We start from the raw sequence: 27,994 nt of genomic DNA, 5'->3' as shown, positions 1-27,994 counted from the left end.
TTTGGGTGTTTTCTTGTTTCATATGAATACTAAGATTGTTTTTCTGTTTCTATGAAGAAAGTCATTGGTATTTTGATGGGGATCGCATTGAATCTGTAGATCTCTTTGGGTAGTATGGACATTTTCACAACGTTAATTCTTCCAATCTGTGAACATGGAATGTCTTTCCATCTTTTGGTGTTCTCTTTAATCTCTTTCAGCAATGATTTGTAGTTCTCATTGTAGAGATCTTTCACGTCCTTGGTTAAATTTATTCTTAGGTATTTTAGGTTTTGGTAGTTATTATAAATGGGCTTGCTTTCTTCTGTCTTCTGTCTTCTTTTCATAGTTAGTCTGGCTAATATTTTGTCTACTTTGTCTGTTAAAATTTTATGTTTCTTTTTCTTTCAGTCTTGCTACTTTGTATGTATCCAGAAATTTATCCATTTCCTTCAGATTGTCAAATTTGTTGGCGTATAGTTGTTCATAATAGTCTCTAATGATTTTTATATTTCTGTGGTGTCAGTTGTGATGTCTCCTTTTTCATTTCTGATTTTTGCTATTTGAGTCTTTGCTCTTCTTTTTTAAGTTAGTCTGGCTAATGGGTTATCTAGTTTGTTTATCTTCTCAAAAAACCAACTTTTTGTTTCATTGATCATCTGTATCATATTTTTGGTCTCTGTTTCATTTAGTTCTGCTCTGATCTTAATTATTTCTTTCTGACTCCTGATTTTGGGATTGGATCATTCTTGCTTTTCTAGTTCTTTGAGGTGTAACATTAGGTCATTTATTTGAAGTCTTTCTATTCTTTTGTTGTGACTATTTATTGCAATAAACATCCCTCTTAGTGCTCCTTTTGCAGTATCCCATAGGTTTTGGTGTGATGTGTCTTTATTATCATTAGTTTCAAGAAATTTTTTGATTTCCTTTTCACTTTCTTCTTTGACCCATAGTCATTCAGGATCATGTTATTTAATTTCCATGTATTTGTATGTTTTCCAATGATTTGCTTGTTACTGATTTCCAGTTTTAATCCATTGTGATCTAAAAAGATAGTTGAGATGATTTCATTTTTAAAAAAATTTGTTGTGACTTGATCTGTGATGTAATATGTGATCTTTCTAGGAGAATGTTTCATGTGCTGATGAGTAGAATGTATTGCTGTAGTTGTTGGATAAAATGTTCTATAGAGATCTGCCAAGTCCATTTGGTCTGAAGTGTAGTTTAAATCCTGTGTTTCTCTGTTAATTTGTTGCCTAGATGATCTGTTCAGTGATGAGAGAGGGATTTTTAAGTCCCCAAGTATTACCATATTGGGTTCTATTTTTGTATTTAGGTCTAATAGTGTTTGTTTTATATGTCTGGGTGCTCCAATATTGGGGATATTGGGTGCATATAAAGTCATGATTGTTATGTCTTATTGGTGGATAGATCCCTTTATCATTATACAATTCCCTTCTTTGTCTCTTTTTATAGTTTTTGGCTTAAAGTCTACTTTATTTGATATAAGAATAGCTACTACCGCTAGTTTTTAGTTTCGATTTGTATGGTGTATCTTTTTCCATCACATCACTATTAGTCTGTGTGTGTTCTCACAATGATATGGGTTTCTTGTAGGCAACATATAGTTTGGTCTAGGTTTTTAATCCATCTGACCAGTCTATGTCTTTTGAGTGGGGTATTCATTCAATTTACATTTAGGGTTGTTACTGAAAGGTATTGTCTTAGTCTTGGCATTTAATTGCTTTTCATATGCTTATTATAAGTACTTATTGTTTTTCTTTCCCTTTTATTGTTTTTCTTTGGTGTTCATTTTTTTTTGTTTTGGTTTGGTTTTTTTTTAGGTGATATGGTATAGTTTCTTCCTTTTTCTTGTTTGCACAGCTGCTGTACCAGTGGGGTTTGCTCTTTCTTGTGTATTCATAGTGATGATTATCATTTTGGGGGGTTCCACATTCAGGACTCCCTTGAGGATTTCTGGTAGAGCTGGTTATGTAATGGTGAACTTCTACAGTTTTGGTTTGTTTGGGAAATACACTACTTCCCCTTCATTTCTGAAGGAGAGCCTTGCTGGGTATAGTATTCTTGGCTAGCAGTTTTTTCTTTTTGTACTTTTAATATATCATCCCATTCTATTTTGTTCTATAGCATTTCTGTTGAGAAATCTGCTATTTTCTGATGGAGACTCCCTTATAGGTAACTTGATGCTTTTTTCTTGCTATTTTTAGGATTCCCTCTTTGTCTTTGACTTTTGACAGTTTGACTATACAGTGTGTCTTAGAGAGGAGTTTTTTGGATTGAACCTGTTTGGTGATCTTTGAGCCTCTTGGATCTGAAAGTCCATATCTCTACCAAAAAGGCATTAAAAACATATTCAATGAAATAATAGTGGAAAACAGTATTATTTTGTTGAGTATGTTTTCAATGCCTTTTCTGCTATGTTCTTTTTTATGGTATTTATCTCTTTGTAAATTTCCTCCTTCATGTCCTTGATTGTTTTTCTCATTTCCTTGTGTCATCTGAGTCTTCTTATGTCTTATTAAGTTTCTTTAAGATTGTTGCTCAGAATTTCTTTTCACAGATTTCAAGGGTTTCTTGATGTTTGGGGTCTAGTGTTTGAGAATTATAGTATTCCTTTTATGGTGTCATATTTTCTTGTTTTTTCATATTTAGGCCTTTAATTTCTTTCAAAAATGTTTTATAATTTGCAGTATATAAGTCTTGTACATTGGTTAAATTTATACTTGAGTATTTTATTCTTTTTGGTGCTATTTTAAATAAAATGTATTTCTTAATTTAATTTTTGTATTTTTAGTTGCTATTGCATAGAAATAAAATTGATTTTTGTATATTAATCTTGTATCCTTCTATAATGCTGAACTCGTTTACTAGTTCCAATAGCAATTTTTTTTTTGGTGTGGATTCCTTGGATTTTCTGTATATATGATCATGTCATCTTTCTATCCAGTCTGGATGCTTTTTGTTTAATGTTTTTTTTTTTTTTTCCTGATTTCCCTGGCTAGATCCTTTAGTACAATGTCAAATTGAAGTGGTGAGCACAGGCATCCTTGTCATCATCTTGATCTAAAAAGCAGAGTATTCAGTCTTTTACCATAAAGTATGACATTTGCTGTGGTCTTTTCATAGATACTCTTGATTCCAGGGTGGGTGCAGGAAAAGTCCAAGGTAAGTTTGGACATCTGGTAATGCCAGAAAATAAGAAAGTGCAAAAAAAAAAAAAGTTTTGGGGTATGTCAAAAACATATAGGTCACTCAATGGCCAAATTAGAACAAATTGCTCAGGAAAATGGTGTGAATAACAATAAGTAGAACAAAATTCTTTGAATTACAACCCAAAGATTAAAATACATATCCATTATGTCATACAGATGTAATGATTAAATACATAAGTGGGAGAGAAGGATAAGTTTTTTCCTTAACAGAAGTATTCTATTAATAAATGTAGAAGTAAGGAAGAAAATAAGAAATCACCTTTAGAACATCACAGCAATGATTACTATAGGTAAAATCCAATGGTGAAAGCTTAAATTAGTGGGTGAATGTTTAATGAGAAACAGGATATTTCTAATTCCTCACCATCATCCCTTAAATATTTATTAATTACAATAGGAAAAATAAAATAATATCTTTTCTGTGGAGAAAACTGGCAGGTATACTTTAATTCCATAATCCTGGTAACATCTCCAGTAATAAGACATCAGTGCCATGTATTCCTAGATATAATGTACTTAGAATGGCTCACCACCTCTGTGACATTATTCTCAAAACTCCATCACCTCAACTTAATCATGAGAAAAATCAGACAAACACAAACTGAAGTGCATTTAACAAAATACCTGGTCACAATTGTCATTGTCATGAAATACTGAGGAACTGTCTTAGCTGATGAAATTTGAATAAAGTTTCCATTTTAGTTAATAGTATTTTGCCAATATTAGTTTCTTAGTTTTGGCAATTATACTATGGCTATGTGAGATGACATTTATTTATTCAGTAATTGGTACATATTGATTTTACATATTTATGGGGTACAGAGATATATTTCAGTGCATGTATACAATGTGTGATAACCAAATCAGGATAATTAGCATATTCTTCATTGCAAAAATTTATTTCTTTGTGATAAGAACATTTAAGCTCCTCTCTTCTAGCCATTTGAAAACAATACAATAAATTACTGTTAATTATAGATTCCTAGCACTACTCTCCAGCACTCAAACTTATTTTTCCTATGTAGCTGTGATTTTGTGTTCATTAACCAACCTTTCAATATCCCCCTACCCCTCCCTTTCCCACCCTCTAGTAATCACAGTTCTATTTTCTTCTTCTAAAAGTACAACTTATTATTATTTTTATTTAGCTTCCACACACATATGAGTGACATCATGCAGTATTTATCTTTCTGTGCCTGACTTCCTGGCTCATTCATGTTGTGGCAAATGACAGCATTTCATTCTTTCTCATGGCCGAATAGCGTTCTGTTGTGTATATATACCACACTTTCTTTATCATTTCATCTGTTGATGGACACCTAAGTTGATTCCATATCTTGGCTATTGTGAATAGAACTTCAGTAAATATGGGGGTGCAAATATCTCTTTGGATTGCTAATTTCTTTTCCTTTCTATAAATTACAAGCAGTGAGATTTTTAGGTCGTATGGGCCATTCTATTTTTAGTTTTTGAGCAATCTCCATACAATTTTCCATAATGGCTGTACTAATTTACATTCCCATCAACAAAATATGTGTTCTCAATTCTCTGAATCCTCTTCAGCATTTGTTAATTTCTGTCATTTTGATAATAGCCATTGTACCTTGGGTGAGATGATATGCCATTGTGGTTTTAATTTCCATTTCCCTGATGATTAGTGATTTTGAGCATTTTTTCATATACTTGTTGGCCATTTGTATGTCTTTTTTTGAGAAATGTCTATTCAGGTCATTTGCCTATTTTTTATTGGGATTATTTGATTTTTTGCTATTCAATCATTTAAATTCCTGTATATTCTGGATATTAATCCGTTGTTGGATTAGTAGTTTACAAATATTTTCTTCCATTCTTCTGGTTGAGTTTTTGCTGTGTTGATTGTTTCTTTTTCTGTGCAGAAGCGTTTTCATTTGATGTAATTTCATTTGTCTGTTTTTCTTTTATTGCCTGTGCTTTAGAAGCCTTCACCATAAATTATTTTTCTTTGCCAATATCTTGGAGTGTTTCCCTTATATTTTCTTCTAGTAGTTTTATAGTTCAGGTTTCAGATTTAAGTCTTTAATCCATTTTGAGTTGATTTTGGTATATGGTGAGAGACAGAGATCTAGTTTCATTCTTCTGCATATGGATGTCCAGTTTTCCCCACACCATTTATTCAAGAGGCTGTCCTTTCCCCAGTGTATGTTTTCAGTGGCTTTAAAGATCAGTTGGCTGTAAACAAAAGAATTTATTTCTGGATTCTTTATTCTACTCCATTGGTATGAGTGTCTGTTTCTGTGCCAGTGCCATGCTGTTTTGACCATTATAGCTTTGTCGTATATTTTGAAGTCAGGTAGTATAATTCCTCCAGCATTATTATATGTGCTTAGGATTGCTTTGACTATTCAGGGTCTTTTGTAGTTCGTAGGAACTCTTTGTGCTATATTTTTAAACTTGTCTTTACATCTGAAATTATTTCAACATAAGTAATTTTAATAAACAAAATTACAATGAAACAACATTGTATGAGAGATGTCACAAGAGGCTATATGTACAGTAGGTACAGAAAATTTTTTGAGCAGAGAACAGGAAATGGTTGAGAAAATTTTGACAGTATGTGTCTGAATGAAAATCTCTAAAATAATTTGCTAGAAGATCAGAAATTGTAGTAAAGAATTGTAATGGGACAATTTATAAAATATAAGATAGGCTATTGGTAAGTTTTATTAGCTTATATTAGTAAACAATTAAACCTTATTTTTGTTTAATGATCAATACAACTGACTTTTCCTTTTAGTAGAGAGAATTTATATTACCATTTTACACTGAATCTGTGTGAAACTCAAATGCAGAATTAGGATAATTCAGATCAATAATAACATAGATAATTTAGAAAGGCTTCCAACAAACTCCAACTTTGTTAAAAACTCATTTCAACTGTTTGTTTGTTCTCAGTACCAAGTGACAGAGTTATTAATAGCATGTGGCTCTGTTATATAATATGATGCTTTTGGAATTTGGAGTATCTTTAAAAATGAGAAGCTGGGTAGCTTCTTATTTTAAAGTTTGGAAGACTATGGTAATAAAAAATGGAAGTTGGCTTAATATAAGAAAGAATAATTAAAAGGAAATAGTATGGAATTTTCATACTGAGCCTGAAGGAAAAGAAAAATCCAAATAAGGGTTGACACCCAATTCATGTTTACAGGATACTAATAGTAGGGTAATAGGTTTCCTAGATATATGGAAAAAAACAAAATGCAAAAAAATACATGGTATTCTTACAATACTAGAATATCCATAATTTTCAACATTATAGCATTGACTATATTTAGAAAGACAAGATTAAAGGTTAAAGAATTTCTGGTGGCTATTATAATTGAACTTTGTAGGGGTTTTCATGGTTTAGAAACCTTTAGGTCAGAAAATCTAGATTTCAGTCTTGTAATCTAGAATAAATCTACCTCTGTGGACCTCAGCTTCCTGATTTGTGAAATGATAATAATATCTATCTCTGAAGATCATCATAAGATCGAATGAAATAGTGGATATGAAAGAACTTTGTTAAGATTTTAAAGAAAACTTTCATCTTTGGAGGATCCCACAAAATGTTCAAAAAACACTTAAACAACTAAGATTCTCTCAAGGCATTTGCTACATTAGGACAAAGCAAAGAACAAATTCTTGGCCTTGACAAACCAATTCTGAGGTGAGAAATTTGCCACTCCATCTGTAATACTTCTGGTTCATAGACAAAAGTACCCCAGGTAAAAGAACCTGAATAAGGGTTTCATTTTTTCCGTATAATTGGCAGTACACTCACGACCCTCTACAGAGTCTCTGAAGGAGGTGGTTATTGCTACAATTTCAATGGCAGGAGAAAGAATGGAAAACTTTAAAAGCACACATTTTCTTGTATTTATCTTTCAGATTTGCAGGTAAAATTTCTAATATTTTGGTTCTAAAACAAGATTTTAACTCAAAACTAGTAAATAATTTTATTGTAAGAGTGGCTAAAGGGCTTAAAATACGTGGAATTGTCATGCCCTGAGGAATACAGTTGAAAAACTTAGCATATGGAGAATATGATAAAAGTGAAGTTGGGAGTGGTCAGGTTCGAAGTAACACTCTTGTTTCACTTGTTCTACATTTAAATTGTTTACATGTGATTTTATTCTTGCCAAGGCTTTAAAATTAAGAAATATCACTATTACTAATTGAACCATTTAATTTTAAGGACTTCCTTCTCTTGTCTCTACCCTCTTTTCTCCTTCCCTCTCTTCTTCCTTCCCTTTCTAATTTCTTCTTTCCTTACTAGTCAAGCATTTGTAATCAGAGATAGCTGTCTCTGTCACAAGTTATGTGATCTTGAGCAACGCTTAACCTTAGTTTCCTCATTTGTATAATGGTCACTATAATATTGGCAGTTATAGGATTGGTGTGATGATTGAATGAGATACATAAATATTGCTTAGCACAGTATTTTGTACTTAATAAGGCCTCAACCAATGTAAGCTATTATTGAAATTACTACTGCTGTCATTGTAAGTTACTGTTTGTTGAGTGCCGCCTATGTACCACTCACTGTGCTGGGTGACGTATCTTTTAATAATCCAAGCAGTTATGTAAGTAGCAATCATTGTAAACTCTCCTTTATTTGGGAACTTGTAGAATATACTAAACCTAATGTTCATTTGCTTTGCTCATCCAGTCTCTGCATACTTCTTTCACAAATACATCACATTAACATTATCTTCCTTGCCCTTCACCCCTTTCTGTTTTCATCAGCAGCTTTCTTGTCTTTTCATTGCCACCTACCTCTGTCATCTCCCTGTCTTTGGGCTATGTCTAGTCAATCTCCTTGCAACTCCTTGCTGGATGCATTGAAGTTTGGCTACTGTCTTCATTTATCAATTGAAATTGCTTTATTAAAGGAGAAAATTACTTCCTATTAGTCCATATTTTACTTTATTTCTTGGTCTACAGATCTCTTTGCAGCAGTGACCTTGGCGAGAGCCTCACCTTTTAAAAACTCTTTATTTAGTTTTGTTGATTTGTAATCAATTCTTTTCTCTGTTTTGGTTTCATTTTCTACTTCCTGTTTCTGTTTTCCTTTTTTTGGAGACACTATAGAATAATGCAAAGTATATAAGCTAGAATCAAACATATTTAGGGTGGAGCCTTTGCTCTTCTAGTTTCTATTTTGTAACTTGGGGCAAGTTACTGAACTTTCCTAAAATTACTAAACCCCTCTAGGCTTCAGTTGTCCTATTTGTAACCCACTCCTTCCCTCTGAATGGGTACATAATGTGAAGATATTTGTGTTCCATGTTTATGCTCATTAAAGGCTCTCAATAATTAGGCAGGCAAAATAGCACATTTTTTATGGATATCAGTCTGCCTCTTTTCTCAGCCACCCCAGTACCTGCTCAGTAGATCCATATACAAAGTAGTAATGGTATGAGGTGGAGGCTATGGAGGAACCCAGCAACACAGTTTTCTGCTCACCAAGGCTGACCTAGCTATTGCTAGTGTTTAGCTACTGCTACTGTTTACTCTGCCAACAGCAGGGATCAATACTGTGCCATTTATGTGTTTCCATTACCTGGGGACACAGTCAGTCATATAGTGGCAGGTTGTTTACATTGGTCCCCTTCCATCATGGAAGGGGCAGGATTTAGCCACCCAGGAATTGAGATGTAATCTGGGTATGGACTTGCTTTCCTGCCCATAATGCTCTTGCTAGCACTACCATCCATGGACACCCAGAATGCATTATCTGCTGTCAAGGTATTTTGTACAGCATTGATTCTGATCAGAGAACTCATTTCACAACAAAAGTGTGCAGCAATGGGCTTGTGGCTATGCAATTAACTTGTCTTGCCACCTATATTATCACCCCAAAAGAAGTTTTCCTAACAGCCAGGTGGAATGGAGATAAGAACACACTGGAGGGATGGGTTTCTGTCCTATAGGAGGTAGTATATTCTTTGAATTAGAGTCTAATACTTGGTGTTCTCTCTCCTATGGTCAAAATACCCTGGGTCTGGAATTTAAGGAATTAGGAAGGACTTTTACTGTAATACCTAATAACATATTCTCAGATATTTGCTTCCTGTCTCCACAATTTTAAGCTTTTCTGGTTTGGCAGTATTGTTTCCTAAGGAAGGGATGTTTTTACTAGGTGACACAGAAATGATTCCGTTGAATGGAAGATGAGACTGCCACTTGAGCATTTCGGGTTTCTCATGCCACTGAGCAGTAGGCAACAAAGGTGGTTACTGCTGGCTGTAGTAATTGATCCTGATTATCAAGGGAAAATTGAGTTGTTACTATACAACAACTGGGGCAGCGAGGACCCAGTGCATTCCCTTGGGATTCTCTTAGTATTTCTATGTTTAACAGTAAAAATTAATGGAAAACTACATTCACCAAAACATTTTGCATTCAGGCACTTCAGAAATGAAGGTTTGAGTTACTTCACCGGGTAAGAACACTGATATGGTTTGAATATTTGTCTCCTCCAGAGCTCATTATGAAGCTTAATCCCCAACATGTTATTTAAAAGGTGAGGCACTTAAGAGGTGATTGGATCATGAGGGTTATGCCTTCAGGAATGGATTCGTTCATTTATAGATTAATGGTTTAATGGATTAATGGGTTATCATGGGAGTAGACTAGTGCCCTTATAAGGAGTAGAAGAGAGCATGTTAAGTTGCTCTTGTCCTGTCATCATGTGATGCCTTTTGTTGCTTGGCACTCTGCAGAGAATCCTCACCAGGAAGAAGGTCCTCACCAGGTGTGCCCACTATATCCTGGACTTCCCAGCTTCTAGAACTATAAGAAATAAATTTTGTTTATTTGTAAATTACCCTGTTTGAGGTATTCTGTTATAAGCAGCAAAAAATGGACAAAGTCAAAAAATTGGTATTGAGAAGTGGGGCTGTTGCTCATAATGAATACCTGAAATTGTGAAAGTGGCTTTGGAACTGGATAATGTGTAAAGGCTGGAAGAATTTGAAGGAGCAGGCTAGAAAAAGCTTAGATTGCTGTAAATGGAGTATTAAGGGGAATTCTGGTGAGAGCTCAGAAAAAGACAAAGGGACTAGAGAAATTTTGGAACTTCTTAGAGGTTTCTTATGCAGTTGTAACTCAAATGCTGATAGAAATGTGGACAGTAAAGGCCATTCTAATGAGGTGAACTGGTGTAAAGACCACCCTTGTTATACAGTTGTGAATAACTTGCCTGCATTTTGTTCATGCCCTAGGGCTTTATGGAAGGATAAACTTGAGAGTGAGGAACTAGAATATCTGGCAGAAGAAATTTCTAAGCAGCAAAGTGTTCAGGCTGCTGCATGACTACTTTTAACTGCTTACAGTTAAATGAGAGAGCAAAGAGGTGACTTAAAATAGAATATATAATTAAAATGGAAGTGGAACATAAAAAATTGAAAAATTCACAGCCTGCTTGTACACGAAATGAAAAGGTATGTTTGGGAAAAATTTCAAGGTTGCTGCAGAGCGACAGGTTACTAAAAAGCACTGATATAGTTTTGTATTATTTATTTAGTTTTCTGAATAATATTAGGTATTATTTAGTTTTCTATTATTGCTATAAAATTTCTACATAGTGGCCTGAAACAACACAAATTAGTAAATTAAATTAGTAAATTAGTAAATCTTACAGTTCTGGAGGTCTGAAGTCTGAAACTGGTCTCACTGGATTAAAATGAAGATGTTGGCAAGGTTAAGATCCTGTTGGAGGCTTTAGGGGTGAATCCATTTCTTTCCCTTGTCTAATTTCTAGGAACTGCCCACATTCCTTGGCTCATGGCCCTCTTTCATCTTCAAAGCCATCTATAGCCAATTGAATATTTCTCATACTACATCATGTTGAAACTGATTGGCCTGTCTCCGTTTCTCAGTTACAAAGACCCTTGTGATTACACTGGGTTCACCCAGTTATTATTCCAGATGATCTCCCTATCTCAACTCCTTAATTTTAATCACACTTGGAAAATCCCTATTGCTATGTAAGGTAATACATTCATAAGTTCTAGGGATTAGGTCTTGGACACTTTTGAGGGGTCATTGTTCTACCTACCACACTTGTGTATAGGAAAGAAAAAATATTGTCATATCAGTGAACACAATAAAGTTGGATTTTGTACCTAAAACTAGACAATACATTTCTATGTAAATATTTATTCTGTAAAGGGTTCAAAGTATTGGACAATTATAGACAATATTGGGGTTAATATTATTTTTGAAGAATTATTTTAATTATTTAAAAATCATCACTTATTAATTGTGTATGTTATGATTATATTATTATTAATGATTAAATATTTAAATAAGTAATTAATTTTAATGGTTGTATAGTATTCTGAAGCCTGTGAGAGCACATTTCTTTAGATAGTACATATATGATTTGAAATGTTTAACTGATACACATAGTAAGACAATGAACATCTTTATACTTATCTTGGCTCACTTGTGCGAGAATTTCTAGGATAAATTTCTTAAGGTATTACTTCTGGTTGAGAATTTCAAACACAATTTAAATTTTAGTAAAAACTGCCATAATGTTTCTCAGAAGGCTGTGTTAATTTATATTTCAATCAAAACTGAATTGAGAATGCTTGTTTTGCATACTCTGACCAACATTGGATATTGTCAGTCTTTGCAGCTTTCACTAATCTTATCAGCAAACAGAGATGGCATTCATATTTCATAAACACCAGCACTTGCATTTCCTAAAATAAAAAAGAGAATTATCACTTTTATGTCTTTTTGTCTTAACAGTTAAAATCCTTTGGGGATTTTTCTATTAGATTTTAAGAAATTTTTACTTTTGTACATTATGGATTTTAATCCCCTTTTCTATTTTATAAATAGCAAACTTTTCCCCCAGAGTATTGCTTGCTTTCTATCTTTACTTTTGCTTTTCTTTCCTGTTTGTTTTGTTTTGCCAAACAGAACATTTTAGTTTTTAATGTAGTCAAATATTTGTATAACCGTCTTTTCCTTTATGACCCTTAGGCTTTGTGTCTTGCATATGAAGGCCTACCTTCTGTTAAAGGAAGAAAATTGTTTATGACACTTGTTAGAGATGGTAAGGAGGACTTTATTCAAAGAGGAACTATCAAGATAGATTTGAGGACCACTGCAATGTGGTCTTATAGAGGGGGAGAGTCATGAGCTCAACTCCGGTTTCAACAAGGAAGAGTGGGAGTTTATAGCTAAGGAGGAGAGTGGGAGTCAGTGGATGGAAAATTACTGAAAGGAAGCATCAGGAGAGAACGGGGATTCTGGCAAAACTGACTGGTTTCTTGCTGAAGGCAGGCCAGGGTGATGAGACATCATCTGGGGGATGGTGGAGGATGAAAAACCTGATTAGATATTGGTGTGATCAGATATGCAGGATGGCTGAACTACTTAGAAGGATTCAGGGTAAATTGTATTATGTAGAAATGAACATGCAAGTCCAATATTTGAGGCCTAGTTGGAAAAGAGTGCAGAGAAGCCTGAGTAGAGTTTGGTCAAAGAGAATATCATTATTAAGATAAGTTCCACATGTGTATGGGTTGTTTGCTGGAAACTCTAGCCTAGTTACTGATCAGTCTATATATCCCTGGAATAACTTCTTGCTAGTTTTTAATTACTGTAGCTGCATAGTATGTTAGGCCAAATTTTCTCTCAATTTTCTTCTTTTACAGAATTTTCTTGCTAATTTTATGAATCTATTTTACATAGATTTTTAGAATCATATGTGGGATTACATTTAATATATAGATTAATTGGGGGCAAATGTACACTTCTACAATGTGAATCTTTCCATCAGGCGCATGGCATTTCTCTAGCATTTAAAGCCTTCTTTTATATCCTTGGTACGAGTGGTAGTTTTAAAAAAGATATGTTTTGCACATTTACTTTAGCTTTATTCTCAGTTATTTTATTAATATTTTTGAACTCTGATTAAGATCTTTATTGATTTCATCTTCTAATTTGTGGTTGCTAGCATGTAAGATAGCTACTGATTTTATATCATGATATTGTCTTCAACTAGCTTGGTAAACTCATATTTATTTTAATCTATTTTCCAAATGTTTTGTTGGATGTCAGATTATTGGCAAAGAATGTCAGTTTTATTTTTTTGTATGTCTTATTCTTGATGTCTTTCCTTATTGTATTTTCTAGGACCTACTTTTTGTCCTGAGAGATTTCTTATAATCTTCCAAATCATTAATGAAATCTTTATCCATATCAACTTTACTAGTTAGCTCATCTGTTGATTTTTAAAAAAAATTTTGGCCACAACGTTTTTAATTTTCAAAAATGCTGATTATTTCTCTTCTTCTACTCTTTTTACTGTTTCTCCTTCTCTTTCTCATCTTTCTTTCTACTTCTTTTTATCTAAACAGTGTTATATTTTATTTTATTTTTATTGATTATTTATATTCATAGGGCACAGAGCTGATGACCGTCAGCACCTGTGCCCAAGATGTAGTCAGCATATCAATACTACCAGCATGCCCACCACCTCAAATTGCAATTATTCCCTGAGAACCCCACCCAACATTTCCCAATCCTCCTATCTCTCCCCCTCCTCCACCCCTAGCAGCCCTAGGTCTGTTCTCTCCCTCTGCAAATCCAACACACCACTGTGGTCTTTCTTTCCTTCCTTTTTTCTCTCTTAGCTCTCACCTGTGAGTGAGGGCATGTGGTATTTTCCCCTGTGTGCCAGGCTTATTTTGCTTAACATTATTTTCTCCAAACTCATCCATGGTGCTGCAAATGGCAGAATTTTATTCTTTTTTATGGCTAAGTGGTATTCCATTGTGTAGAGATACCACATTTTCCTTATCTGATCATCTATTGATGGACATTTAGGTTGGTTCCATAGCTTGGCTATTGTAAATAGAGCTGCAAAGAAATGGGAGTGCATGTATCCCTTTGATATAATGATTTCCATTCCTTTGGCTATATATCTAGAAATGAGATTGTTGGATTGTATGGTAGATCCATCTGTAGTTTGAGAAACCTCCATACTTTTCCATAATGGCTGTATTAACTTACAGTCATACCAACGGGGTCGAAGAGTTTCCTTTTCTCTGCATCCTTACCAGCATTTGTTATTCTCAGTCTTTTTGATTCTCTAACTGGGATGAGATAATATCTCAATGTGGTCTTAATTTGCATTTCCCTGATGATTACTGATGATGAGCATTTTTTCAAGTACCTGTTGGCCATTTGTATGTCTTCCTTTGAAAAATGTCTCTTCAGCTCCTTTGCCCATTTTTTAATTGGTTTTTTTTTTACTGTGTAGTTGTTTGAGATCCTTGTATATTCTTGATATTAATCCCTTGTCAGATGCATAATTTACAAATATTTTCTGTCATTCCATAAGTTGTCTTTCTGCTCTGTTGATTGTTAACTTTGTTGTGCGGAAGTTTTTAGTTTTACATAATCCCGTTTATTTATGTTTCCTTTTGTTGCTGTGCTTTTGGGGTCTTATTCATAAAGTCTTTGCCCAGTCCTATTTCCTGAAGTTTTTTCCCCTGTGTTTTCTTTTAGTACTTTTATAGTTTCAGGTCTTATACTTAAGTGTTTAATCCATTTTGAGTTAATTTTGGTATATAGTGAGAGGTGCAGGTCTAGTTTCATTCCTCCGTATATGGATGTCCATTTTTCCTAGCACCATTTATTGAAGAGGCAGTCTTTTCCCCAATGTATGTTCTTGTTGCCTTTGTCAAACATTAGTTGGTTTTAAATCTGTGGGTTCATTTCTAGGTTCTCTATTCTGTGCCGTTGGTCCGAGTGTCTCCTTTTATGCCAATACCATGCTGTTTTGTTTACTGTAGCTTTGTAGTATAATTTGAACTCAGGGAGTGTTATACCTCCAGTTTTATTTTCTTTTGCTCAGCATTGTTTTGGCTATTTGCGGTCTTTTATTTTTCCATATGAATGTTAGGATTATCTTTTCTATTTCTGAACAGTGTTTTTAAAGAAATGCAACATTTCTTCATTCTTATTGATTATAATAATTAGAATTCTTTTTAAATTTCTGTTTCAGAAATTCTGATTTCTTAGGGATTAGTTCTATTTGTGGTGTTTTTTTATCATACTGTTGGTTTCCCTTAATTGTTGGTGATTATTGTTATTTTTAATAGTTATATTTGAAGGACTCAGTGAGCTGTTTTGGTAGTTGGAAAATTATTTACTAAGCATAAATAGGAATTCCTATTAAAGCAATGAATTTGTTTGAGTTTCAGGAATGTTGAGTCATGGTAGTATAGTAGAGAACAGAGAGGGTGTCTGCTCTACCTTGAGACTGTGAGCCTCTGGAGCAGAAGCCTTTTTCCTTTATAAATATGTTTATCCTTGACATCTGGATTAGCAGTAGCTTAATATTTAATTCAAATACTGCTATATAGGTTAAGCAAAAATCTGTTAAACTTTTATACACTTATTATTTTCTCCTAACAGTTGTAAATTCAATGGAGCAGCATAAATGAAATTAGAAGCTCTGATCTATAATTAAATCATGGAGAGTAAGCAGACTTGAACTTATTCTCTGTTTTAATGCTTATTCTTACTTTGGCATTTTGCATCAGTGACCATTTGTCCAAAGCTGTGGAAGAGCTACTGAAACATCTATGACATGTTTTGGAGACAGTGAATATAGAACTGTGATTGAAGGTTGCGATTCACATAAGGAAAGAGTTGAAGATAAAGTTGGATCCAAGCTGTGAAGATATTTATATTTATGTCTAAGGAATCTGGACCCTGTCAGTAATGGCGTATTGATGGGTTTTGTGTCCAGAAGTGTTGTGGTGAGAGTGTCTTTATTTGACAGTGGTGTCCATGATAAGTGTAGAAGACAAGGAGGAGGTTAAGAGACGATTGCAGTAATCTATGATGAGATGATGAGGGCCTGAGAGAGAGTGAAGAAAGTTAGAATGGAAAGAAAGTGACATACAGAAGAGTCTGAGCAAAATAATTTTAGGACTTGGTGATTTCTTGGATGAGTTGAGGGAAGAGGAATACTCAAGAAACAACGGTTTCAAGCTGGGTTAACGGAAGAGAGGTGATAGAGTTACAGAACTAAAGGAGGGGATCAAAAAAGACGTGCTATTAATTTCCTGGTTTAACTGTCATTTAAACTCTTAGACACAATCATGTTTTATATCTTGAATTCTTTTATGCTTTCCATCCATTGACACTAAGCATCTCTGTTAATTGTATAAGGGAGCAAAGGTGGAGAAAACAAGGTTCGAGCTGTGTGCCGGTCAGACCTGGGATTGATCTGCATTATGTGTCATCTTACTTGTCACTAAAGCTGTTCAGTGCCTCAATCCATCTCCCATTCTGTACCATAGTGAGGGATATCAGAATGGAACTGATTCAGGAAGTTGATTCAAGAAAAAAATAGACCTTGACCTGTAAGTGTTTCATGAGATATTCTAGAATTTCTCCATTAAAAGCTGATTTAAAGATGTTCAGAAATTCTGTTTTTAAGGGCTTCTAGGGTTTCTGTCTTTTTTTAAGGCCTCCTACAATTGCTATTGGTAGAGGTACATGCAGGAAACCCACTCTTCTCATAATAGCACTGTTTTTTCTTCATAAATTATTGTCCCTGTGCTGTGTCTAGCTCCTCAGTTGCATGGACATTGTAGTTATAGGGTTGCCATAAGGATTAAATAGGTGAATATAAATAATATGCCTTGAAGAACACTTTGCTCAGAGTAAGACCTCAGTAACTGTCACCTGTTATTGCTATTAGGATTCACAGACTGAAGAAGAGCATCTCTAGTTTTTACTGATCATGTTGTGATGTTGAAAGGCAGTGCATCTCAAACTTTAGTGAGCACTACAGTCATCTTTAGGGTTTATTAAAATGCAGATTGCTGGGTCTCACCCTTGGAGTTTCTGATTCAGTTGGTCTTGGGTGGGGCCTGAGAATGTGTATCTCTAACAAGGTCTCAGATGATGCTGATGCTGCTGGTGGGGGACCAGACTTTGAGAACTAGTGATCTGGGACTGTTGGGGGGATGAGATTCATGTTTATAATGGAGGCAGTTGCTTTGCAGTTAAGAATTCTGTTCTCTTCTAGCTGTACATTCTGAATTCTATCTAGTCTGCTGTGTTCTTTGTTTTCTGAAGCAGCAGAAACCAGTCAGCAGGTGACAAATTTCATTAGTCTACTTTCTTTGAATTTTCCCAAGGAGTACTAAGTACATCACTGTTAGTACTGGCACTTTTCTGTTATTTTAAGGGTATGTTGGTTTATCCAAGGTGGTTTTCCCCCAATGCCAGCGATGTGGATAAGAACATTATGGTGATGTTTGGGTCTATCTTGATATTTGTTATACTGTAGAATTTATATTTCTCATTTAATATTAATTTTTTAATCCATGCTTTTCTTTATTACATCCTTTTAAATTTTCATTTAATTAGAGTTACAAATGGCATCACTTATACTAGTTGTAAGCACAGCAACATGGCTTTCGACATCTCTGTAATGAAAGTTTAAACTGGTTGGAACTCTAGCTTACATTCCTTTAAGTCTTTATGATCTAAGTATTCTTTTCCACAATGCCAAAAGGGATCTGTGTGATTATCTAAAGTTTGAAATTCTTTTTCAAATCAAAGGCACTGCCAAGCTCAGAAGCAACTGTGTGAAGAAAATGTGTGGAAACACCACTCATTACAGGTCGGTTTATAAAAAGAGTTGTAGATTGATAGTTCTTTGAAAAATGTTTGGTGACACAAAACTCTTTCAATCAGTTCCAAATCTGGCAACTCTCTTGTTGCATTAGATTTTCTTTCTCTCACTTTTCTTCTCTTTCTAACAGAGACAGACACCTCCCCTTTCCTGCGTCCCATTTTAGATGACTGATGGAAAAGTAAACACCAAATATGAGCATGTGGGGATGGTTTATTTCTTTTTACATTGACTAGAAGGCAGTGTTGAAAGGGAGACACTGCTGTCATTTCACAATGTAGGAAATTTAGAAAAGGTGTTAGAGCTGTTTTAAATAATTTCTATTTTTGGATTATGCCATTCATGAGGGTATGTAGTCTTTCCTTTATAGACGGAATTTGTTTAAAGTATATCTGAGATCTCTTGGTGACAAATAAACAATGTGTTCAAAAGAAAGCCTGTAATTTTTTTCATTAGATGATTCATACTTAAAAATGTCAAATGATCAGAAATGAAAGACCCAATGATTGGGTCATTAGAAACATATGGTTCTAAAAATTGTTTTGCATGCCAACTCTAAATATGGAATCTCAGTCCCTTCTTTTGTCCTTATAAAGATGACAGAGTCTCTGTGCTAGTTGTTTTCTTTTTACAACTTAAACTCAATGCCCTTACATTTCCTTTACCTGTGAGGCAGTATAGCATAGTGAATAGATGTAAGGACTGTGGGGTGAGTTTACCTGGGTGCAAATTCTGACTCTGCTACTCATTCATAGAATGATATTGAGAAAGTTGCTTAGCCTTTCTGCCTCCATATCCTAATCTGTAAAATGAAGACAGTGAGTGTGCTTACCTTGAAAGATTACAGTGAAGATTAAATGAAATAATACATATAATGCCCTTAGAACAGTTCCTGGCACATAATAGGTGCTCAATTAATATTGGCTTTTATTGTTTACTTGAACTAGACCTCCTAATTTTATTTATCCCCCCCCCCCGGGAAAGGAGGAATATGACAACCTCAATGTAAATTGCTATTTAGGATACCACCTGAGAATGGTTCTGACCTAAATGGCTAAAATATTATAAATTTGACTGTCATCTTTATGAAAATTGAATATGTGATATTTTGATCATGGGTTTAAAGATAGATATTCTTCTGCATATTAGAAACCATGCTGTATAATAATAATTTCTCTGTAAATTAAGAATGGAAAATTCTGTTTTAGGCCAGTAGATTTTCGATTCTTTTGTTCAGTGAGAAAGACTCTATGATCTTTATTTCTGTTCTGTTTTCTATGAAGCAATGAAAAGGCTGTACCAAAAATGGTAATTTTTAAGTCATATTGAAATCCTTAAGACTGATTCAAGTAAAATATAATTTCATGGAAATGAATTGTTCTGAATTGTTTGTTTGGACTTGAAATGCATGCTGAGCATAATATTTTAGAGCTATTAAAATAATATGTCTAGATTTCTGGTAATACCAAGTTCCCACGTGTTCCTTGATTCCTCCCACTCCTTAAATCAGTATCTTCTTCTTGTGGAGGACAGACCTAGTTGAGAACAAACAATAGAGTCATCACCTGGCTTTTGAATTTCAAATAGCATTTGGAAGGTCTATAGCAAGAGGGTAGTCTTGAAGCAAGTGTCTTTTGTTTGCAAAAGCCATACTTTTTTGAGCCAGAAAAAAGGAAGGGGTGTATGTCATGATTTTCTTATAAACCAGAACTCTGTGCATATCACAGAGTAGAACAGATCATCACAAGCACAGGTGAGAACACATGGGAAGTCCCCACAACATAGGAAGGAACAAATCACTGAAAGCGAAGAAGGTTGAGAAAGCTGACAGAATACCTTTACTTCCCCATCCTGCCATCCCGTAAGATGGGATCTTGAAACTGGAAAGAGAGAAATAAAATAGTAATAGATTTGTCCAAACTTGAGAACATTAAAAGTCAAACTTAGAAATGCCTGGGGGAGGTTGCAGACCCTTTGGTGAAATGTGTGCCATGACATTGGAGTGGTGAGGATCAATGGCTAATGGGAAGGCTCCGGGTACCTGGAAGGAGTGTGGCATACTGCACTTTACAGCAGAGATGGCAGCTGAGGGCTTCTTCCTCCCCAGTCCCTGTCCACTGCACCCATTCCAAGAAGACCAATGGACCAAATAGCTGGATGCGTATTGGAGGATACAGGATGCAGAGAGCTCACCACCAGGCACATGGCAATCAGCAGTGGATACCAGCCTGACACCATAATAAAACCACACCAGACAAATGATTGTCACCAGTAGAGGATTCCCTGTGGGCAGGGCAAATTGCAGGACATTTCAGCAGAAGCCTGAGAATCCAGAGGATGGATGAATCAGATGATCCTAAATACCATTTTGGGATGAAGGAGGAGGGAGAAGAAAGTTTTCTTTCTAATTGTGAATCTAAAGGATTCTTTTGTTTGTTTTTACATCAGTGAGAAGAAGTCCTGTAAGGAAAAGTAAAGGTAATAAGTTGTAGAATATAAATTTTACCCCCACTATAGAAAGTCTTAGTAAAATATTCATTCTGTGTTCAAAAGTACATGAAAAGTTGGGTTTTCTGAGGGCTGGAAATATGACGGTATAAACTTAGTTCATTAGACCCCAGTGTGGACCACACACCCTAGAATCCTGTTTTCTGGAGATTTGTAACCTAATTGTTCACCTGACTCCAATTTCTCTCCTTTAAATTCTGTCCTGAATTTTGCTGCCACATGATGATCTGTTGGCAGTCTTCCTCTTTTGTCAAGCAGTTCCCTAACGGAAGAACCTCAGTGATGCATTTGTTTATACCTGTAAGTACTGTGATTCACTCTTATGGTTCATTTGTTTCTTGTTTTATTGCTATTTTTTGTTCCTTTTGAATGGTTCTAATTATAACTTATAGCAAGTTGGGAGTAGCTTGTTCTGTAATTTTTAGCCACAGAGAATGACTATTTAGAATCAATTTTCCTTCTATGCCATTAGTGTTATTCTAAACATAATATATAGTTTCTGGCCATGACAATATAATTGTTTTAATAAAGAATCAAACTGACCACCAGCAGCAAGTGTATATAACCCTTTAAATCCTACTGCTAAGCAATCCAATTCAATGACCATGCTGAAACTAGAGAAAATCATGCTTACAATTTAGCTTTGTGTTATGTTGAAGTCTTTTATGTTGGTTTGCCAGTTTCATGAGATTTGTAAGCTGAAAGACCTTGATGCTAACTTAATACAAACAAGATAAAATATTCTTAACAGAATGTGCTGACCATACGTGGGACTCATTTGATGATGTTTTCATTTTCTTCACAATACGTATCTCAGGACCACTAGCAGTCACTGTTCAGAAGTTTAAATCACACAAGTGAAGTGATACCACGGTGCATCATCTCAGGGCATAACTTCCAGAGTCAGCACACGTAAACTGAATCCCTGCTGCATCACAGACAGCTAAGCCCATGCTTTTGCGTACGTCATGCATTCATTCAATCATTCATTCGGTTTTTTCCGCCGTGTGGCTTAGGCATGTGCTAAGTGCACATAGTTTAGGTACTCAGAGAAAATAGGGTGTGGTCACGGAGTGGGACTAATAAATAGGTAAATATTAGAATAAGGATTTGTACAGGTTGATCTTGGAGCCTAGAGGATGGGTTGGGGAAGGGCTTCTTGAGTTTTGATGAATTAGTACCTGTTAAAAAAGTAAACAGAGGAAGAAAGCATTTGAAGAAAAGGGGAAGAATGAAGGGGACACCCTTAGAGAACCTCAAGGAATTTGGTGCAATCAGAACATAAGATGCGAGTTGAGGAAGTGGCTAAAGTTTGGAAAGTAGGGTTGAAACCAGATCATGAACTGTCTAATTTAAACCTTACAAAAACTCTGTAAGGTAGGTGGTTTTAGGCCTAGTTTAAAGATGAGGGAACAAATCTGGGAAGCTTTGAACAATTTGCTCATGGCCACACAATAGGTAGCAGAGTGGGTCTTCTGTCCCCAAATCTGATGCTATCTCATTACCATAAACAGAGGAGTTACTGGATTTTTTGTCTTTTAGTGGCCCTTTTTGTTTTTAACAATACAGTCAGTCATAAAAGGTGAGAAAGTATTGAATTAGAATTTCTTAATGATGGAGAACAATGCTATTTAAATAATTAAACTGCTAAAAAATTTATTAGTAATAATAATAAAATAATAATAGCTCTTGCTCTAGTTATTATAGCAGGCAAGAAGTTTCTGTCCATCTACATAGCCATTTGCTTACAGTTTGTATTGAGCATGACAAATTTAAAAAATATGTTTCTACCACATATGGGACATGTACGGAACGGCCTTAGTTGAGTCTTTCTGAATGTCCACCTGTCCAGAAGTCTGGGAGATGAGATCAAACAGCTGAGGGAATAAGCCTAAGGGGTGGGGCAGACTGGAAGGGTGACCTCATGAAAATTTTTATGTGAGGTTGGCCAAAATCATTTTGTGATTTCTTCTTCAGGAAGAGGGATCCAACACACTGAATGATTTGATGTCTTAAAGTGACTTAATGCAGTAGGGAAAAAAAATTTAGTTTAGAACACTTAAGACAAAACAAAACAAAATTTAGCCATGTCTTAAGCTCATTGGGAAATAATCATTCTTTTAAGGGAAAGTTTATTAACTTGGGTCTCATCCTTGATTGTTAGGCTTTAGCTATTTGTGTGTGTGTGTGTGTCTTGCTAGGCTTTTTAGCTGGTTGATATGTGTGTGTACTGTTAGGCTTTAGCTAGTTGTAAGTGTATACATGATTTTTCTGGAATGGAGAGGTATGTGGAAAAAGCAAAACACAAACTGTTTTTCCTCTACTCCTACAGCACAGTTATCAACACAGAAGATAGACTTCTGACTTCTGTGATCAAGTGTGTGGGGATTTTTTCCCCACCAGCAAACAAGCAACCAGTTCCACAGCGGACACCAGCTGGGTACCCTCCAATTCAATTCTGACAGTATCTACCCGGAGGTAGCTTCAGATCCCACAGGGTGAGGGCTCAGTCCCCAAGACTGCTTCTCCCCGCTTCATATGCCAGTTGCAAGTCCAGGCCTTTGGAACTACTGACCGACTAGCTGTAATTCAGGGTTCCCATGACCCTTCCCTAGGTTCCATTAATTTGCTGAGTGGTTCACAGATCTCAGGGAAATACTTGGTTACATTATCCATTTATATCCTCAGTTACATTATCCATTTATTATAAAGGATATTTTAATGTATACAAATAAATAGCCAGGTAAAGATATATACAGGGCAAGGTCTGGAAGGGTCCTGAGAGAAGGAGCTTTTGTTCCTGTGGAGATGGGGTGCACCACCCTCCTGGCAAGTAGAGGTGAAACCCCCCACATGTTTGCTATCTAGAAGCTCCCTGAACCCTGTGCTCTTGGGTTTTTATGGAAGCTTTTATTACATAGGCATGACTGATTAAATCATTGGCCACTTGTGATCAGCTTAACCTTCAGTCCCTCTCCCCTTCCTGAAGGTTGGGGGGTGGGACTGAAAGTCCTGCCTTGGTCTTTCCTGTGACCAGCCCAGATCCTGAAAGTACTTAGAGGCTTCCAGCCATCATTAGCATAGGGATGGAAAAGACTCTTATTATGACTTTGGAGATTCTAAGGATTTTAGGAGTTGTATGTCAGGAGACAGATATGAAAACCAAATATATATTTTCACAATATTACAGGAGAATCTGTAGGATTCTTTACATTCTTAAAGGGACCCAATGAATTATTCAGGATTAAGAAACACTTGAAGTATGATACCCTAAAGTGAGCGAGTGTGTGTGTGGGGTATATATTTGTGTGTGTTTGTGGGTAGCCTCAGATTACTTTTAATGTGTAGTGTTAGATTCTTCAAAGTTGATCCTAATTAAGCAAGCAAAAAGTTTTAGAAGACCTTCAGGTTAACATTTGGCAAAAGAAGTTTTTTTCTGTTTTCTGTTTTTTAATATTTAGAGAGAATTTTCATAAAGTAACATACTGATTTCATATGTCATTCAAACAATAATATTAACAATATGTTCCACAACAATAAAGTTTTAGAACCTACAAATTAATGTTTCATATGTGAATTATAAATCAATATCACATCATCAATCTCTTAGCTCATGGGGATAAATAGAACTGTGGTCTTTAAGTTCATCTGCGTTGCTTAACAATTTCTGCTTTTTAAAATTTGTGACAGGCTACTAAATCTCTCTGTAAACTCTCTCTGTAAACTCTTATACTCCAAAAATATTTTCAGATGATGCAGAGGAGAACATGAGTTGCTATAGTAACTGTACAAGCTAAAGTAATATACCATGTAATAGCCATGGAATGCAAGGAGCATTACTGTGAAGCTTGTGTTAAATAAGCAAAGATCCAGAATATACAAAGATGATACAACCATAAATTTAATTTAATTTTGTATCAATCAATAAATTAGCGTCTTGAAATTGCTTCCTTTTTTACTCCCTGGCTGTCCTGGCGGCTGCTCTTGGTTGAGGGTCATCCCTCACCTAAGGCAGGAAGATGGTGGCCACAAAGAAAACGAAAAACTTGCTGGAGGTGATCAGCTCTAGGCTCCTAGGCTCCAGCTTGTGATGAAAAGTGGATAGTATGTGCTGGGGTACAAGCAGATGATCTGACAGGGCAAAGTAAAATTGGTTGTCGTCACCAACAACTGTCCAGCCTTGAAGAAATCTGAAATAGAGTACTTTACCACCTTGGCGAAAACTGGTGTCCATCACTACAATGGTAATAATATTGAATTGAGAATAGCATGTGGGAAATACTACAGAGTATACACACTGGCTGTCATCGATCAGGTGATTGTGATATCATTAGAAGCTTTTCAGAATGGACTGGTGAAAAGGAAACCATGAGAAAATTTCTTTTAATAAAACTTGCCAGAGCTTGTTAAAAAAACAAAAAACAAAAAACCTGGGAGTCAGATTTGTATCATCTATAAAATTTTTGCACATCCTCAATTGTTTCTTATAAATGTTTGTTTCTTTTAAAGGGCAGCTCTGCAGCTTTTCATTTTGCTCAAATTATTGGCCTCAACTATAATTTTAGTAATAAATCCAAACTAAGCAATACAGAGTTTAGAATACTAATTTAGTGTTAATAATTATGTTTTATGATAACTCTGAAGAAATATATAGATGAAAAAGCTATAGTCTTGTTTTATGTTTTTTCTTTTTCTTTTCTGAGGAGAAGGTTTTGTGGATTTTTATGCATTTGGAGAATATTTTTTGGTATACTTCCCACTTTTTGCAAATGTATTTTGAGATTTAGCTGAGGAATCACTGCTAATTTTGTAAGCAGGGAAAATATCTACAGAGTTCTACATTTAACCTCTTTAAAAAGAATTCTTATAACGTAGCATATGGTAGAGAAGTTTTAAACAAAATGTAAATTCAGATTTGAAAAATAATATTACCAAATTGCTTGATTTTTCCAGCCACCTATTTGTTTGATTAAAGAATAATTTTCTTTTTATTTTATTTTTTTTAAATTTTATTTTGTCGATATACATTGTGGCTGATTATTGCTCCCCATCACCAAAACCTCCCTCCCTTCTCCCTCCCCCCCCTCCCCCCAACAATGTCCTTTCTGTTTGCTTGTCGTATCAACTTCAAATAATTGTGGTTGTTATATCTTCTTCCCTCCCCCGTTTGTGTGTGTGTGTGTGTGTGTGTGTGTGTGTGTGTGTGTGTGAATTTATATATTAATTTTTAGCTCCCACCAATAAGTGAGAACATGTGGTATTTCTCTTTCTGTGCCTGACTTGTTTCACTTAATATAATTCTCTCAAGGTCCATCCATGTTGTTGCAAATGGCAGTATTTCATTCGTTTTTATAGCTGAGTAGTATTCCATTGTGTAGATGTACCACATTTTCCGTATCCACTCATCTGATGATGGGCATTTGGGCTGGTTCCAACTCTTGGCTATTGTAAAGAGTGCTGCGATAAACATTGGGAAACAGGTATACCTTCGACTTGATGATTTCCATTCCTCTGGGTATATTCCCAACAGTGGGATAGCTGGGTCGTATGGTAGATCTATCTGCAATTGTTTGAGGAACCTCCATACCATTTTCCATAGAGGCTGCACCATTTTGCAGTCCCACCAACAATGTATGAGAGTTCCTTTTTCTCCGCAGCCTCGCCAGCATTTATCGTTCATAGTCTTTTGGATTTTAGCCATCCTAACTGGGGTTAGATGGTATCTCAATGTGGTTTTGATTTGCATTTCCCAGATGCTGAGTGATGTTGAGCATTTTTTCATATGTCTGTTGGCCATTTGGATATCTTCCTTAGAGAAATGCCTACTTAGCTCTTTTGCCCATTTTTTAATTGGGTTGCTTGTTTTCTTCTTGTAAAGTTGTTTGAGTTCCTTGTATATTCTGGATATAAATCCTTTGTCAGATGTATATTTTGCAAATATTTTCTCCCACTCTGTTGGTTGTCTTTTAACTCTGTTAATTGTTTCTTTTACTGTGCAGAAGCTTTTTAGTTTGATATAATCCCATTTGTTTATTTTTCCTTTGGTGCCCGTGCTTTTGGGGTCGTGTTCATGAAGTCTGTGTCGAGTCCTATTTCCTGAAATGTTTCTCCTATGTTTTCTTTAAGAAGTTTTGTTGTTTCAGGGTGTATATTTAAATCCTTAATCCATTTTGAGTTCATTTTAGTATACGGTGAGAGGTATGGATCTAGTTTCATTCTCCTGCATATGGATATCCAGTTATCCCAGCACCATTTGCTGAAGAGGCAGTCCCTTCGCCACTGAATAGGCTTGGTGCCTTTGTCAAAGATCAGCTGACAGTAAGTGTGTGGGTTGATTTCTGGATTCTCTATTCTATTCCATTGGTCAGTGTGTCTGTTTTTATGCCAGTACCATACTGTTTTGGTTATTATAGCTTTGTAGTATAGCTTAAAGTCAGGTAGTGTTATGCCTCCAGCTTTATTTTTTTTGCTCAGCATTGCTTTGGCTATGCGTGGTCTTTTATTGTTCCATATAAATGATTGGATAGTGTCTTCCATTTCTGAGAAAAATGTCTTTGGAATTTTGATGGGGATTGCATTGAATTTGTATATCACTTTGGGTAGTATGGACATTTTCACTAAGTTGATTCTTCCAATCCAAGAGCATGGAATATCTTTCCATCTTCTTGTATCCTCTCTAATTTCTCTCAGCAGTGGTTTGTAGTTCTCATTATAGAGATTTTTCACCTCCCTGGTTAACTCAATTCCTAAGTATTTTATTTTTTTGGTGGCTATTGTAAATGGGCAGGCTTTCTTGATTTCTCGTTCTGCATGTTCACTATTGGAGAAAAGAAATGCTACTGATTTTTGTGTGTTGATTTTGTATCCTGCTACTGTGCTGAAATCATTTATCAATTCCAGCAGTTTTTTTGTAGAGGTTTTAGGCTGTTCGATATATAGGATCATGTCATCTGCAAACAGGGACAGTTTGACTTCATCTTTTCCAATCTGGATGCCCTTTATTTCCTTCTCTTCTCTGATTGCTCTGGCTAGTACTTCCAACACTATGTTGAATAGGAGTGGTGAGAGTGGGCATCCTTGTCTAGTTCCTGTTCTTAAAGGAAAAGCTTTCAGCTTTTCCCCATTCAGGATGATATTGGCAGTGGGTTTGGCATGTATGGCTTTAATTATGTTGAGATACTTTCCCTCTATACCTAACTTATAGAGGGTCTTTGTCATGAATGAGTGCTGAACTTTATCAAATGCTTTTTCAGCATCTATAGAGATGATCATATGGTCCTTGTGTTTGAGTTTATTAATATGGTGTATCACATTTGTTGATTTGCGTATGTTGAACCAACCTTGCATCCCTGGGATGAATCCCACTTATTGTGATGAATAATTTTACGTATGTGTTGCTGTATTCTGTTTGCTAGTATTTTAGTGAGGATTTTTGCATCTATATTCATCAAGGATATCGGCCTGTAGTTTTCTTTTTTGGTTATATCTTTACCTGGTTTTGGTATCAGGATGATGTTTGCTTCATAGAATGAGTTTGGGAGATTTGCATCCGTTTCAATCTTTTGGAATA

At 35.3% G+C, this 27,994-nt stretch overlaps 1 protein-coding gene and 1 pseudogene across 1 annotated transcript in view; both read left to right on the top strand.

Moving 5' to 3' along the window:
• SUGCT (succinyl-CoA:glutarate-CoA transferase) overlaps positions 1-27,994 on the top strand; it is a 723,725-nt gene that overhangs the window by 380,896 nt on the left and 314,835 nt on the right. The gene's annotated exons all lie outside the window — the stretch shown is intronic.
• Positions 24,444-24,795, top strand: LOC134390393 (large ribosomal subunit protein eL30-like; annotated as a pseudogene).

This window comes from Cynocephalus volans, chromosome 11 (genome assembly GCF_027409185.1).
Source record: "Cynocephalus volans isolate mCynVol1 chromosome 11, mCynVol1.pri, whole genome shotgun sequence".
NCBI lineage: Eukaryota > Metazoa > Chordata > Mammalia > Dermoptera > Cynocephalidae > Cynocephalus > Cynocephalus volans.
The sequence above is the reverse complement of the archived record's forward strand: the minus strand, read 5'-3'. Positions and strand labels throughout refer to the sequence as shown.